The sequence below is a fragment of the Oryx dammah genome, unplaced genomic scaffold (assembly GCF_014754425.2).
Source record: "Oryx dammah isolate SB20612 unplaced genomic scaffold, SCBI_Odam_1.1 HiC_scaffold_5, whole genome shotgun sequence".
In the NCBI taxonomy this organism is placed as follows: domain Eukaryota; kingdom Metazoa; phylum Chordata; class Mammalia; order Artiodactyla; family Bovidae; genus Oryx; species Oryx dammah.
Window position 1 is genome coordinate 77,671,408 of NW_024070189.1, and position 16,033 is coordinate 77,687,440.

Genomic DNA, 16,033 nt, shown 5'->3' on the forward strand with positions numbered 1-16,033 from the left:
ACCAATATCGAGTTTTTCTTTCCTGTGGGAAAATTATCCTTCTTTACCCCCTGGAAGCCAGTAATAGTCATATGACTTGCTTTGGGCAATGATATATGAACAGAAAGGATGTGTGTCCCTTCTAGTCTTTAAGAACAAATGCAAGCTATAGTCAACAATTTACAGTAGTTCTGTTCTATAAAATCTCTGTGGGGAACACATGTACACCCATGGCTGATTCATGTCAGTGTATGGCAAAAACCACTATAACATTGTAAAGTAATTAGCCTCCAATTAAGATAAATAAATAAAAAATTTAAAATCTCTATGAATAGTGAAGTAACAAATCCTACATCACAGCTCCTAGGAGAAATACATGGTTAGGTTCCTTTCTATCAACTGATCAATACAACTAGTAATACATGTTTTATATATGTTTCTGCATAAAGATATTATGGAATACATATTTCTTACAAAATTCAAATGCAATTTTTCATTATAGTAAAATAGGAGTAGCTAAAATGAGTGTTTTCACTGCTAGATAACATGACTATAAATTATCTTATTTTTCAGCCTTGCAACAATACTATGAAATATTCTTTTTTTTTAATTCATTGTCCTCTCATGAGTCCACAAATTTAACTATTTTTCATCTTTCCTTTAGCTTCAGATGTTACTATATAGCTTGAATCTTAATACTGTAGGTGTTACTTTAGCCTTTTCTGGAGCAGGCTCACATACAGATATGTAAATCTCCTTTTCTTTTCCTGATGTACTGTATTGTTGATTCAGTAACACTTTGTTGATTCAGTAACACTGCACTCAAAGCCAACAGCACTATAACTCAAGCCTGAATAAAACTTATCAAACATTATTTTCTCCATAAAACACATCACAGCCTTCTCATGCTTACAAACATTAGACAGCACTTCAGCACTAAGCTTGTGGCTGTCTTAAAAAGCAAAATAACTAACAAAGCAAAAAAACAAAAAGATGGCACTAAATAGACTTCATTAAAAGTCAATTGTTTACAGTATAAGACTTGAACAAGAGGGCACTGCATCACCTTGTTTGATCTCAGCTGGAAAACATGTATGTTGGGCAACTTGATTTTTTTTTTTTTGCCATTCTGTGCATGTCTGAATGGCTGCAACAGTCCCATGGGTATTGTCTTAGTGGTTGGATACAAATAAATTTGAGCAAGTAGGGAAATTTGCAAGAGAGTTCCAGAAAAACATCTACTTCTGCTTTACTGACTATGCCAAAGCCTTTGACTATGTGGGTCACAACAAATTGGAAAATTTTTAAAGAGATGGGAATGGCTGACCACCTTACATGCCTCCTGAGAAATCTCTCAAGGTTAAGAAGTAACAGTTAGAACTGGACATGGAACAATGGACTGGTTGCAAATTGGGAAAGGAGTACATCAAGTCTATGTATTGTTACCCTGTTCATTTTACTTACATGCAGAGTACATCATGTGAAGTGACAGGCTGGATGAAGCACAAGCTGGAATCAAGACTGCCAGGAGAAATATCAGTGAAAAGCTGACTTAAAACTCATTATTCAAAAAAATAACATCATGGCATCCAGTCCCATCACTTCATGGCACATAGATCAGGAAACAATGGAACCAGTGACAGACTTTATTTTCTTGGGCTCCAAAAGCACTACAGATGGTGACTACAGCCATGAAATTGAAAGGCGCTTGCTCCTTGGAAGAAAAGCTATGACCAGCTTAGACTGCATATTAAAAAGCAGAGACATTACCTTGCTGACAAAGTTCCATCTAGTCAAAGCTATGGTTTTTCCAGTAGTCACGTATGGATATGAGAGGTGGACCATAAAGAAGGCTGAGTGCCAAAGAATTGATGCTTTTGAACAGTGGTGTAGGAAAAGACTCTTGAGAGTCTCTTGGACTGCAAGAAGATTCAACCAGTCAATCCTAAAGGAAATTAGTGCTGAATATTCACTGGAAGGACTGATGCTGAAGCTAAAGCTCCAACACTTTGGCCACCTGATGCGAAGAACTGACTGATTGGAAAAGACCCTGATGTTGGGAAAGCACAGGATGATATGGTTGGATGGCATCACCAACTGGATGGACATAAGTTTGAGCAAACTCCAGAAGTTGGTGATGGACAGGGAAGCCTGGCGTGCTGCAGTCCATGGGTTTGCAAAGAGTCAGACATGACTGAGTAACTGAACTAAACTGACTGAGGCAAATTTGCAGACCACAGACTAGAAATAGAAACCAATTCCACAGCTGAATGTTCCTGACACTGGCTGCTTCATCACTCCAGGCTGCTTGGAGACCTCAACTGACTGTAAATGAATATGTAACATGAGTCAAAATTAAACTTTGGTGTTTTATGTCTCTTACACTTTGATATTATTGATTACTGTAATGTAACTTAGCCTACCCTGACTTAAACACCTTTGACCTAGAAACCCACTGCAATATCATGTAACAAATATATTTACATATCTGAACTAAGATGCATGAAGAAGGATGTAGAATATTTATAGGACACACAAGAAGCCAACAATTCTGATCATTGCTGATAATCAAGATTAGAAAACTGAAGTGACACTGTTTTCACTGAGGAGCTTCAACTGTTTTAAATTGCATACATTTCTTAATAAAAAGACAAATATAAATAAAAATTGAAATAATGTATGCATTTTTTTCCCTAGAGAAGGAAATGGCAACCCACTCCACTATTCTTGCCTGGAGAATTCCATGAAAAGAGAACTCTGGTGGGCTACAGTCCATGGGGTCACAAAGAATCAGACACGATTGAGCAACTAACACACATAAATGCTTTTTTTTTTTTTTTCAAAAAAATTGGCCTTCAAATTTTCTCTTAAAAATAGGGAGAAAGTGTTAGTCGCTCAGTCATGTCCGACTCTCTGCAGTCCAATGGACTGCAGCCTGCCAGGCTCCCCCGTCCATGGAATTCTCCAAGCAAGAGTACCAAAGTGGATAGCCTTGTCCTTCTTCAGGGGATCTTCCCAACCCAGGGATTGAACCTGGGTCTTCTGAATTTTAGGCAGATTCTTTACCATCTGAGCCATAAGGGAAGACCTTAAAATTAGGGAAACACATATTATATTAGACTGGAAATTTCTAGGAGGCTTAGAAATTGTTATCTTTGTCAATGGATTCTTTTATTGTTGGAACCAATTATTTCATTACTTAAGGGAAAGGTGGATTTGAGCTATTTTCATTCATTTTTCATCACCCAAATTCTTATTTATACCTGGGGACAAGCACTTTTATTCTCTTTCTTTGGACCCAAAGTGTCACTGTGGAATATGGCAGCAGAACAGTTAAGCAGGCGCCACAGCCCTGTTTCCTGGAGGAGTCAGTACATTAATTGTGAACCTAGTTTGCTCTCAGGGGGCACCTCTGCTAGAGGATCATCGGGACATGACTAAAAAGTATGAGAGGAGGAAATGATTTTCTTCTAAAAACGATGACCCATAATCTTTTGATAAACCTGAGAATGCTATCTCTCTGTAAAAATATTCTTCAGAATAAAAATGTATCTCATTTGCAAATGTTTCCTCATAAGTTTTACAGTAGCTATTCATTAAACTGATTAAAAATTTAAGGTGACAACAGTATTCTAGAAATCATTTTGAAAATAAAAACCCCTATGACTTCTCTAACCTCACACCCATTCGAAGTTTTCTTTAAAAACATTACCTTTATTATTATAATCTTTCTGTCATATCTACAAGTATGCATAGAATTACTGAGTACAACTTGAAGCCATATTTTTTTTCTATATTACACTTTAATCTAACTTGATTCTAAAAGAAAAAGTTGTCAAAAAGTTTATTGCACAATTTTCCTTATAGTTTAATAATATTCCTGTATTAGTGAGTCAGTTTCATACTGTTCAAATACATTCTCTCAAAATCAAATTTATGTATATTTATAGAAGAAGAATAGTTGTATAAAAACAATTTATTTAGACTTGTATAAGGAGACTAGAAAATAGCATACTTTCAGGTAAATATATTTTTATAGAGAAATATTATATACCATGTATATATTTTATATGTGTAAAGAGATTATATAAATAGACATGTATAGGTACATGTGTGTATATACATACATATATACACACACACATATAGTTAACATATATGGTGACAATAGTCAATTAATATATACAAAATTATTTCTTTTTACATGTGAAAGAAAACAATCTACTTAGCACCAGTTCATAAACTTTGAAGAAATAACTTCTATGTTTACATATATAAATTGAGTTGAAATTTCAAGTTGAATTTGGTTGTTTGGCACATTGTAAAATCACTTTTGAACTGCTATCAACAATTATACCCTCCAACCTGGGTTATTTTGGCACACAAACTGAATTTGATGACACTGGTATAAATTAGTCAATGAATAAAACTGTCCTTGTATTTTGCTATGCATAAAATCATCATTATTTATTTAAATCATCACCATGTACATAGAAAATGCCACCTGATACTTTATTCTAACCACAAAATTATCTATCATTTTCTGTTTCTCATATATCCTGTTCAATTATGAAGGTTCATTTCTACTACAAAAGGAAGAGGGAAAGACTAATAAATAAGAGATCTTGTTTCAACTTGTTTAAATATATACAGTTTTCAAAAACCAATTCTTATAAGGTATTAGAGGAAGCAGTAAATTTAATCCCTATTTTACTCTGTATTAGGTAAATTCCCTTCAGTTGAAAGCATTAGGAAAAAAGGTATTTAGTGCTTCAGGTAACTGAAAAAGTAAAGATGTAGTGATCCAATAATATTAATAAGCTCTTGATTTCATTCTGACCCTCCATTCTTTTCCACAATATAAATTTTATCTAAACATGAACATCCTTGTACTTTTAGGTTAGATAGCAGCTTTGACAAAAGTTACATGTCTCTTATAGGAAGGCAGAAATATGTTCTCTTCCTGCAAACCCCACACAAAATCTTGAACTTCCTTGACCAACCACTTCCATTGTCAACCTCTGATTGTGAGGATCAGGGGAATGTGATCCTCTGTTCTGGTAAGGTGATTGTGTGGATTTAATCCCACCCACATCACATGACTGGAAAATTTTTGGATTTTCTAGAAAAAGAGAAGAGGGAGAAGGAGGAGACAAGATCATGGGGCAGAAATACTTAAGCTCATCTCTTCTCATAAAAACATCAAAATCACAACTAACTGCTGAAAAAAACATTCAAAAAAAGACAGGAACCTACCACAAAAGGTAATTAACTTCCAAAGACAAAGTAGAAGCCACAATGAGATGGTAAGAGGGACACATTTGTGATACAATCAAATCCTATACCCACTAGGTGGGTGACTCACAAACTGGAAAAAAACTGTATCACAGAATGAAACAGAAATAAACAATAGAAAAGATCAATAAAACTAAACTCTGGTTCTATGAAAAAAACAAACAAAAATTGATAAACCTTTAGCCACACTCAGCAAGGAAAAAAAAGAAAAGGGCTCAAATCAATAAAATTAGAAATGAGAAAGGAGAAGTTACAATGGACACCACAGAAATACAAAGGATCACAAGAGTCTACTAAAAAGAATTATATGCCAATAAAATAGACAACCTAGAAGAAATGGAAAATTCTTAGAAACATACAACCTTCCAAGTCTGAGCCAAGAAGAAATAGAAAATATGAGCAGACCAATCACAAGCACTAAAACTGAAACTGACTAAAAATCTTCCAAAACACAAAAGTCCAGGACCAGATGGCTTCACAGACAAATACTATCAAGCATTTAGAGAAGAGTTAACACATATCCTTATCAAGCTATCCCAAAAATTAGAGGAAGGAACACTCCCTAACTTATTCTCTAAGGCCACCATCACCTTCAAAATCAGACAAAGATACTACACACACACACACACACACACAAATTACAGGCCAATATCACTGATGAACAGAGATGCAAAAACCCTTAAAAATTAATCCAATATATTAAAAGGATGATACATCATGATCAAGTTGGATTTATCCCAGGGATGTAATAATTTTTTTTGATATCTGCAAATCAATCACTATGATATACCAGATTAACAAACTGAAGATAAAAACCATCTGATTGTCTCAATAGATGCAGAAAAAGCTTTTGATAAAATCCAACACTTCTTTAAAATAAACCAATACAGAATTGTAAAGTAAAATAAAAAAGAAAGAAAGAAAACAAACAAACAAACAAATAAATAAATAAATAAAATAAAATAATCACTCTCCAGGAAGTGGGCATAGAGAGAGCATGCTGCTGCTGCTAAGTCGCTTCAGTCGCGTCTGACTCTGTGCGACCCTATAGACGGCAGCCCACCAGGCTCCCCCGTCTCTGGGATTCTCCAGGCAACAACACTGGAGTGGGTTGACATTTCCTTCTCCAATGCATGAAAGTGAAAAGTGAAAGTGAAGTTTCTCAGTCGTGTACAACTCTCAGTGACCCCATGGACTGTAGCCTACCAGGCCTCTCCATCCATGGGATTCTCCAGGCAAGAGTACTGGAGTGGGGTGCCATTGCCTTCTCTGAGAAAGAGCATAATTCAACGTAATAAAGGTCATATATTACAAACCCACAGCAAATACTATACTCAACAGTGAAAAGCTGAAAGAATTCCCTCTACAATGAAGAATAAGACAAGGATGTCCACTGTCATCACTTCTATTCAATTTGGTTTTGGATGTTCTAGGCCAGCAATCAGAAGAAAAAGAAGAAAAAGGAATCTAAATTGGAAAAAAAAGTAAAACTGTCACTGTCTCCAGATGACATGATACTATAGACAGGAAATCCTAAAGATGCCACCAGAAAGAAAACTACTAGAGTTAATCAATGAATCTAGTAAAGTTGAAGAATACAAAATTAATACACAGAAATATCTTGCATTCCTATGCACTAACAATGAAAGATCAGAAAGAAATTATCTGATTTGTTTGATAATTGAGAGGAAACAATCTCATTTGTCATCACATAAAAAAATAAAAAGTAGGAGCAAAACTATCTAAGGAGGCAAAAGACTTGCACTTGAAAACTGTAAGACACTGATATGAACAAAATTGAAGATGACACAGATGGAAAGATATACCATAGTCTTGGATTGGAAGAATCAGTATTGTCAAATAACTATACTACCCAAGGCAATATATGGAATCAGTGCAATGCCTATCAAATTAACAATGGCATTTTTCGCAGAACAGGAACAAAAAGTTCAAAGTTAGTACGGAAACTCACACACAGGAAAAAAAAAAAAAAAAACAGCCAAAGCAACTCTGAGGTAGGGAAAAAAGGAGATGGGGGAGTCAGTCTCCCTGACTTCAGCCTATACTACAAAGCTACAGTCATCAAAACAGTATGGCACTGACACAAAAACAGAAATATAGATCAATACAACAGAATAGAAAACCAAGAAATAAGCCCATGCACCTATGGTCACCTTACTCTATGATCAAAGAGGCAATAATGTACAAGAAGAAAAGAGTCTCTTCAAAAAGTGGTGCATGGAAAACTGGACAGCTACATGTAAAAGAATTAAATTAAAATTTTAATACCATACACAAAAATAAACTGATGGATTAAAGACCTAAAATAAGACAGTATACTATAAAACTCCTAGAAGAAAACATAGACAGAACACCCTTTGATGTACATCACAGCAGTATCTTTTTGCATCCACCTCCTAGAATAATGAAAATAAAAACAAAAATAAAAAAAAATAAATGGGACCTCATTAAGCTTAAAGGCCTTTTCCCAGTAAAGGAAACCATAAACAGAACAGAAAAACAACACACAGAATGGGAGAAAATATTTGCAAATGATGTGACCAACAAGGGATTAATCTCCAAAATTTATGAACTGCTCATGCAGCTCAAGATCAAAAAGCCAAATAACCCAATCCCCAAATGGGCACAAGATCTAAACAGACATTTTTCTTAGAAAAAGAAGATATACACTGGGCAGCTGGCAGGGTGGCTGGGGGGCGGTCACTCATTTGTGACCTAGCAGCACCCAGAAACTGTACTGGCCACCAGCAGCATAAAGATCTGGACTTCAGAGTACATTTTTGACCACCCATGGGAAATTGTCACAACAGCTGCAATGCAGAAATACCCAAACCCTATGAACCCAAGTGTGGTTGGAGTTGATGTACTAGAGAGACACATATACCCCTCTGGAAGATTGCACAGCCATAGACTCTTCAGCACAGAGTGAGGACTGCCTTCCATTGTGAAATCTATTATTGGTGCAGCAAGAACCAAAACATATATGCAAGAATATTCTGTAGTGGATCCCTCAGTTCAGGTGAATTCAGTTCACTCACTCAGTCATGTCTGACTCTGCGACCCCATGAATCGCAGCATGCCAGGCCTCCCTGTCCATCACCAACTCCCGTGTTCACTCAGATTCACATCCATCAAGTCAGTGATGCGATCCAGCCATCTCATCCTCGGTCGTCCTCTTCTTCTCCTGCCCCCAATCCCTCCCAGCATCAGTCTTTTCCAATGAGTCAACTCTTCTCATGAGGTGGCCAAAGGACTGGAGTTTCAGCTTTAGCATCATTCCTTCCAAAGAAATCCCAGGGCTGATCTCCTTCAGAATGGACTGGTTGGATCTCCTTGCAGTCCAAGGGACTCTCAAGAGTCTTCTCCAACACCTCAGTTCAAAAGCATCAATTCTTCAGCGCTCAGCCTTCTTCACAGTCCAACTCTCACATCCATACATGACCACTGGAAAAACAATAGCCTTGACTAGACGCACCTTTATTGACAAAGTGATGTCTCTGCTTTTCAATATGCTATCTAGGTTGGTCATAACTTTTCTTCTAAGGAGTAGTGTCTTTTAATTTCATGGCTGCAGTCACCATCTGCAGTGATTTTGGAGCCAAAAAAAATAAAGTCTGACACTATTTCCACTGTTTCCCCACCTATTTCCCATGAAGTGATGGGACCAGATGCCATGATCTTCGTTTTCTGAATGTTGAGCTTTAAGCCAACTTTTTCACTCTCCTCTTTCACTTTCATCAGGAGACTCTTTAGTTCCTCTTCACTTTATGCCATAAGGGTGGTGTCATCTGCATATCTGAGGTGATTGATATTTCTCCTGGCAATTTTGATTCCAGCTTGTGCTTCTTCCAGCCCAGCGTTTCTCATGATGTACTCTGCATATAAGTTCAATAAGCAGGGTGACAATACACAGCCTTGACGTACTCCTTTCCCAATTTGGGACCAGTCTGTTGTTCCATGTCCAATTCTAACTGTTGCTTCCTGACCTGCATATAGGTTTCTCAAGAGGCAGGTCAGGTGGTCTGGTAGTCCCATCTCTTTCAGAATTTTCCACATTAGGGATCCACTGTGGATCCCTAATGGAACTTAAATCTACAAATATTTCATTTATAAATATGGTTTCAGTAGATGAGAGATATATATAAACTGCATCCTCAAGACCCAGAAAAAACTATTTGACTCAAGAAGCCATAAGTACCATGAAAGAAGTCAATCTCAGCAGTCACCTTGAAGGGCTGATGGCAAGTATGATATCATCAAATGCTAACAAAGAAACAGAAGATATTAAGAAGAGGTGGCAAGAATACACAGAAGAGCTATACAAAAAAGATCTTCATAACTCAGATAATCAAGATGGTGTGATCACTCACCTAGAGCCACACATCCTGGAATGAGAAGTCAAGCGGGCCTTAGGAAGCATCACTATGAACAAAAGTGGAAATGATGGAATTTCAGTGGAGCTATTTCAAACCCTAAAAGATGATGCTGGGAAAGTGATGCACTCAATATGACAGCAACTTTGGAAAACTCAGCAGTGGCCACAGGACTGGAAAAGGTCAGTTTTCATTCCAATCCCAAAGAAAGGCAATGCCAAAGAATGCTCAAACTACCGCACAATTGCACTCATCTCACACGCTAGCAAAGTAATGCTTAAAATTCTCCAAGTCAGGCTTCAACAGTACATGAACCTTGAACTTCCAGATGTTCAAGATGGATTTAGAAAAGGCAGAGGAACCAGAGAACAAATTGCTAATATCCACTGAATCATCAAAAAAGCAAGAGAGTTCCAGAAAAACATCTACTTCTGCTTTATTGACTATGCCAAAGCTTTTGACCATGTGGATCACAACAAACTCTGGAAAATTCTTAGAGAGAAGGGAATATCAGACCACCTGACCTGCCTCTGTAGAAATCTGTATGCAGGTCAGGAAGCAACAGCTAGAACTAGACATGGAACAACAGACTGGTTCCAAATCCAAGTCCGTCAAGGCTGTATACTGTCACCCTTCTTATTTAACTTATATGCAGAGCACATCATGAGAAACACTGGGCTGGAATCAAGATTGCCGGGGGAAATATCAATAACCTCAGATATGCAGATGACACCACCCTTATGGCAGAAAGCGAAGAACTAAAGAGCCCCTTAATGAAAGTGAAAGTGGAGAGTGAAAAAGTTGGCTTACAACTCAACATTCAGAAAACTAAGATCATGGCATCTGGTCCCATCACTTCATGGGAAATAGATGGGGAAACAGTAAGAAACATTTTTCTGTGCTCCAAAATCACTGCAGATGTTGACTGCAGCCATGATATTAAAAGATGCTTGCTCTTTGGAAGAAAAGCTATGACCCACCTAGACAGCATATTAAAAAACAGAGACTACTTTGCCAACAAAGGTCCATCTAGTCAAAGCTATGGTTTTTCCAGTAGTCATGTATGGATGTGAGAGTTGGACTATAAAGAAAGCTGAGTGCCAAAGAATTGATGCTTTTAAACTGTAGTGTTGCAGAAGACTCTTGAGAGTCCCTTGGACTGCAAGGAGATCCAACCAGTCCATCCTAAAGAAAATCAGTCCCGAATATTCATTGGAAGGACTGATGCTGAAGCTGAAACTCCAGTACTTTGGCCACCTGATGGGAAGAACTGACTCATCTGAAAAGACCCTGATGCTGGGAAAGATTGATGGCAGGAGGAGAAGTGGATAGCAGAGGATGAGATGGTTGGATGACATCATCAACTCAATGGATGTGAGTTTGAGTAAACTCCAGGAGTTGGTGATGGACTGGGGTGCTGCAGTCCATGGGGTCACAAAGAGTCAGATACAACTGAGAGACTGAACTGAACTGAATAAAGGCCGAGGATCAATGGAGTGTGTAATACATAAATCAAATGCTGAAACTGAGGAACTGACAGCTTTGGCAAGAGGAAGCATACAGACACCAATGGCAACAGCAGCATTTGTGAAGAAATGATAATGGGAGTTGATACATGGCACCCATTTCCCCAAGTCTCTACAAGCTGGTAGTATATTTATTTGTTATTTAAAAAATACAACTCTATTTTAGGTAGAATTCTTTTTAATAAGCTAAAGAAAAGCTATGTGACTTGATCAAACCAAAGAGCCACAGGGTTTCTAAATAAAAGGGATCAGAAATTCATATTGTCAGAAATGACTGATTCTGAGGATTCAACACATGCAAAATTTTAACAATTTCTGAAAAGTATGTTTGGAAATTGGTATTGGCTGGTGAAACCTCCTTAAGGTAGAATTTTAAAGCTTTTCATTCATTGGAATTCTATCTGGCTTTGGACCAACCTCAGAAGCAAACAGAGCCTCCTCTGTATATGCACAACTGCCCTGTTTCAGTAAGCTTGGAGAGCTTACATGAGGGAACTCACTTTTAAAGGAGAAACTGTATCATTTTAAAAAGACATTAACTGCATAAAATAGTTTGCTCTGCTATAAACCACCACTACAAATCATAATGTTTTCATTTCATGCTCAGATAACATTATTTTGGAGTAAAAATTATCACAAAAGTAATAAATGACTCCAACAAAATTACATTATATTGTGTTAAAGAGTACTGTACTGATTTGCCAAAGTTTTGTAACTTAGTAAAAATCCTTACTTGGATTTGTACTTCATGATTTAGTATGCTGTATCGTGGGTTGGTTATGTTAACTGAAAAAATAAAGTCATTACCAGAAAAAAAAAAAGTGAGACATATAGATAGCCAAAAAGCACAAGGTGCTCAATACCGCCAATTATCAGAGAAATGCAAATTAAAACAACAATGAAGTATTTCCTCACACTAGTCAAAATGGCCATCATGACAAAGTCTACAAACAACAAATGCTGGAGAGAGTGTGGAACAAAGGGAACCCTCCTACACTGTTGGTGGGAATGTAAATTGGTACAACCACTATGGAAAATCTACATATGGAAAACTAACAACAGAACTACCATGTAATCCATCAATCCCATTCCTGGGTATATATCTGGAGAAAATTATACTTTGCAAAGACACATGCAACCATTTTTCATTGCAGTACTATTTGAAACAGCTGACATGGAAGCAACCTAAATGTCCATCAACAGAGGACTGGATAAAGAAGATGTGATACATGTATACAGTGGAATTTTACCCAGCCATAAAAAACAATAAAATAATGCCATTTCCATCAATATAGATGAATCTAGAGATTATCATAGTAAAGGAAGTCAGAGAAAGACAAATATCATACAATATCATACAATATCACTTATATGTAGAATCTTAAAAAAATGAAACAAATGAATTTATTTAGAAAACAGAAACAGACTCACAGACCTAGAAAATAAACATAGTTACCAAATAGAAAATGTGGGGGTGGGTGAAAAATTAGGATGTTGAGATTAATACTAATACACAAAAATACATATAAAATAGATAATTAACAATACCCTACTGTGTAGCACAGGAACCTCTACTCAATACTCTCTAATAACCTACATGAAAAAGGAATCTGAAGAAAATATATATATGTGTGTGTGTATATATATGTATGTGTGTGTGTATATATATATATATAATATGTGTAAAATTATGTGTATATATGTGTGTGTGTCACACAGACACACGCGTATAACCTGGTAGCTCAGACAGGAAAGACCCTGGTTCGATCCCTGGGTTGGGAAGCTTCCATGAAGAAGGGAATGGCTACCTACTCCAGTCTTGCCTGGAGAATTCCATGGACAGAGGAGCCTGATGGGCTACAGTCTGCGCAGCTGCAAAGAGTTGGACATGATTAAGTTCTTCGTATGCAGATAACTATATCACTTTGCTGTATACCTGAAACTGACACAACACTGTAAATCAGCTATACTCTAATATAAAATAAAAATGTTTTAAAAAGAAGGTATTTGAGGCAGAAAGCTGGTTATGCAGGAAATGGGATCTGAAGGGGAATGTCAAGGTAGCCCAGATCAATAACTACAGGAAGCCACTCCCACTCCAGGGCTGAGGAACAAAATAAGAGGGGAGGTGAATCCTCATCAACATGGGGGCTTAGGATGAGTGATCCCCAAAAATGCCAAAGTGGCATATTTTGTCAAGCTCAAACTACATAATAATGGCCTACGAAAGAATGACACCCTGACTTTCCTCTCTGTCTCTGTAAAAGCCAGAAATGAATCCCCCTGTGAAAGGTGCCCTCCCTGCATCTGGGGGTAGAAGGATGCCCTTACTGCCAGAGCTGGGAATTCAGTCAAAGAGGTCTATGTAAACAAACCATGTTCCTTCTTTATTTACTGCCTCAAGCTCAAACTGTTTAGTTTCTTCACTAAATATGCACCAAAAGCCCAAGTTTCTTGATTCAGCCAATTCCTCAGAAATTTGTTGTTTCTTTGTCTAAAAAGTATAAAAGTGCTTTTGCCACTTCTTAGGTCTCCTTTTTATAAGAATTCATGTGTAAATTAAAACATTTTTTCTGTTTAAAATTTTCCAATACCTATTTAATAACCAAATTTTTGTGCTTAAATGAAGCATCTGTTATACTGTGTGCTTAAGATGCAATGATGAATAAGATTGTATTTGCACTGCCGGACTCACATCACTTGCATTTATTCCTCCTTCTGCATTTCTATTGCTACTAAACCAGTCTTAACTAGCTCATTGACTATTCTGTTTCATATCCAATTTACCTTCACAGTGCTGCCAGATTAATTTCACTTAGAAAAAAAAAACGCTTTGCATATATTACAATCTTTTTAAAAACTTGTGATCGTTCTACATTTTCTAGAGAACTATGTTATATGTTTTTAACAGGTAGTCAAGGCAGTCAGCAATATGTTCTCCATCCTAGTTTGAAGCTCTCTGTCCACTCCCCCAAACCTTCTGTTCCTTCCAAACCAGTCTACACACTACTCCTACACAAGCCATATATATCCCTACTATCAAGATTTAGTTCACACCATTTTCCTTGCCCGGGATGTATACTTCCTGCACTAAATGTATCTAAGCAGAAAAATACAATTTCAAGTATACAAAATATTTTCACAACTTTAGAGATACCTTTTAAAAAGAATATCAGTTACTTATTGAAAAAAACTATGGATATGTAACTTTTAAGAATATATTCTATTTTGCTGTTAGGTGGTATATGCCTGAGCTTCCTTTTTTGAGGTATGTACAACCTAATTGGAGAAACAGAATATATTTACTTAAAAGTTAAGTGTATATATATATATATATATATATATATACACACACACAACTCTGCCTCTGTACACAACATGCAGTGGTAGAACTTAAAACACTTACAACAGAACTTTAAAATTCACACAATATATTATTTTATCATAAACAAGTTTTCCTATATTTTAAACCTTATTTTTCTTTGTATAATTGAAGGCTTTTTTGACCTTGGCTTTGAGTTAATTATGTAACATTAAGTTATTACTCTGAATTAGTATCCTTACCATAGTTCCATCATTACTCTCAGACTTGTAGAATTCTGAACTGTAAGAGGCTTGGTAAATACTCGACTGTCTCTGAAGGCATGTCATTATGAAATGAAAGTATCTCATTTGGATCTCATTTCTTAGCTGTCCAGGGTTTTTGCTACAACATCCAGAATCTAAGTTGCCAACTACTCCAACATATATACATTGTAGGAAATGAAACTAAGAAATATTAATCACTAACTTTCTTCATAACTAGCCCAAGATACATGTAACAACATGCCACCAATTTAAATGATAATGCCTATTTTTCTAAAGTTATTAATAATGATGAGAATTTTAGTGGTGATTTATTTGGACAGTGAGAAGCCTCTGGTTTATTATAACCTTACCTCTTTTTTTCTTTTAACCTTGATATGTTAGAACAAACACTTTATAAGTTAATCCTAAAGTAAGTTTATTTTTTTAAAGCAAGTTTTGAATTGCCAAGAATGAGTTCCTAAATTTGGCCAATGAATAGCTTTATATAGAATAACAGTAGTAGCAATAACAATAATACAAATAATGATAGTATTAACTGGTAGAATGCTTATATGTGGGAAATTTTTCTAAAAACTTCAAATGAATTGATTTATTAAAAATCATATAGAATCCTTATAGGTGGATTCTGTTATTAAATCCATATTACAAATGAGAAATATGAAGCTTCAAGGTTACTAAACTTGTTCAAGGGAACAAAGTGTCTTCTAACTCAGATTGCTGCCTCAAAGGACTGTTTTTATCCACTATACCATCTCTCAGAACTGCAGTCTTATTTCTATGGGAGCATCTGATTTGTATTTCTAATGAGGTGGATGAAACTGGAGCCGATTATACGGAGTGAAGTAAGCCAGAAAGAAAAACACCAATACAGTATACTAACGCATATATATGGAATTTAGAAAGATGGTAACAATAACCCTGTATGTGAGACAGCAAAAGAGACACAGATGTATAGAACAGTCTTTTGGACTCTGAGGAAGAGGGCGAGGGTGGGATGATTTGGGAGAATGGCATTGAAACATGTATAATATCATATATGAAATGAGTCGCCAGTCCAGGTTCGATGCATGATACAGGATGCTTGGGACTGGTGCACTGAGATGACCCAGAGGAGGGAGAGGGGTTAAGGATGGGGAGCACGTGTATACCTGTGGTGGATTCATGTTGATGTATGGCAAAACCAATACAATATTGTAAAGTAATTAACCTCCAACTAAATTAAATAAATTTATATTTTAAAAAATAAATAAA

The 16,033-nt window shown here is 36.4% G+C and overlaps 1 pseudogene; it reads left to right on the forward strand.

The window, feature by feature from the left end:
• The first annotated feature begins 3,412 nt into the window (after positions 1–3,412).
• LOC120864544 lies at positions 3,413–11,267 on the forward strand (annotated as a pseudogene).
• Positions 11,268–16,033: the final 4,766 nt, after the last annotated feature.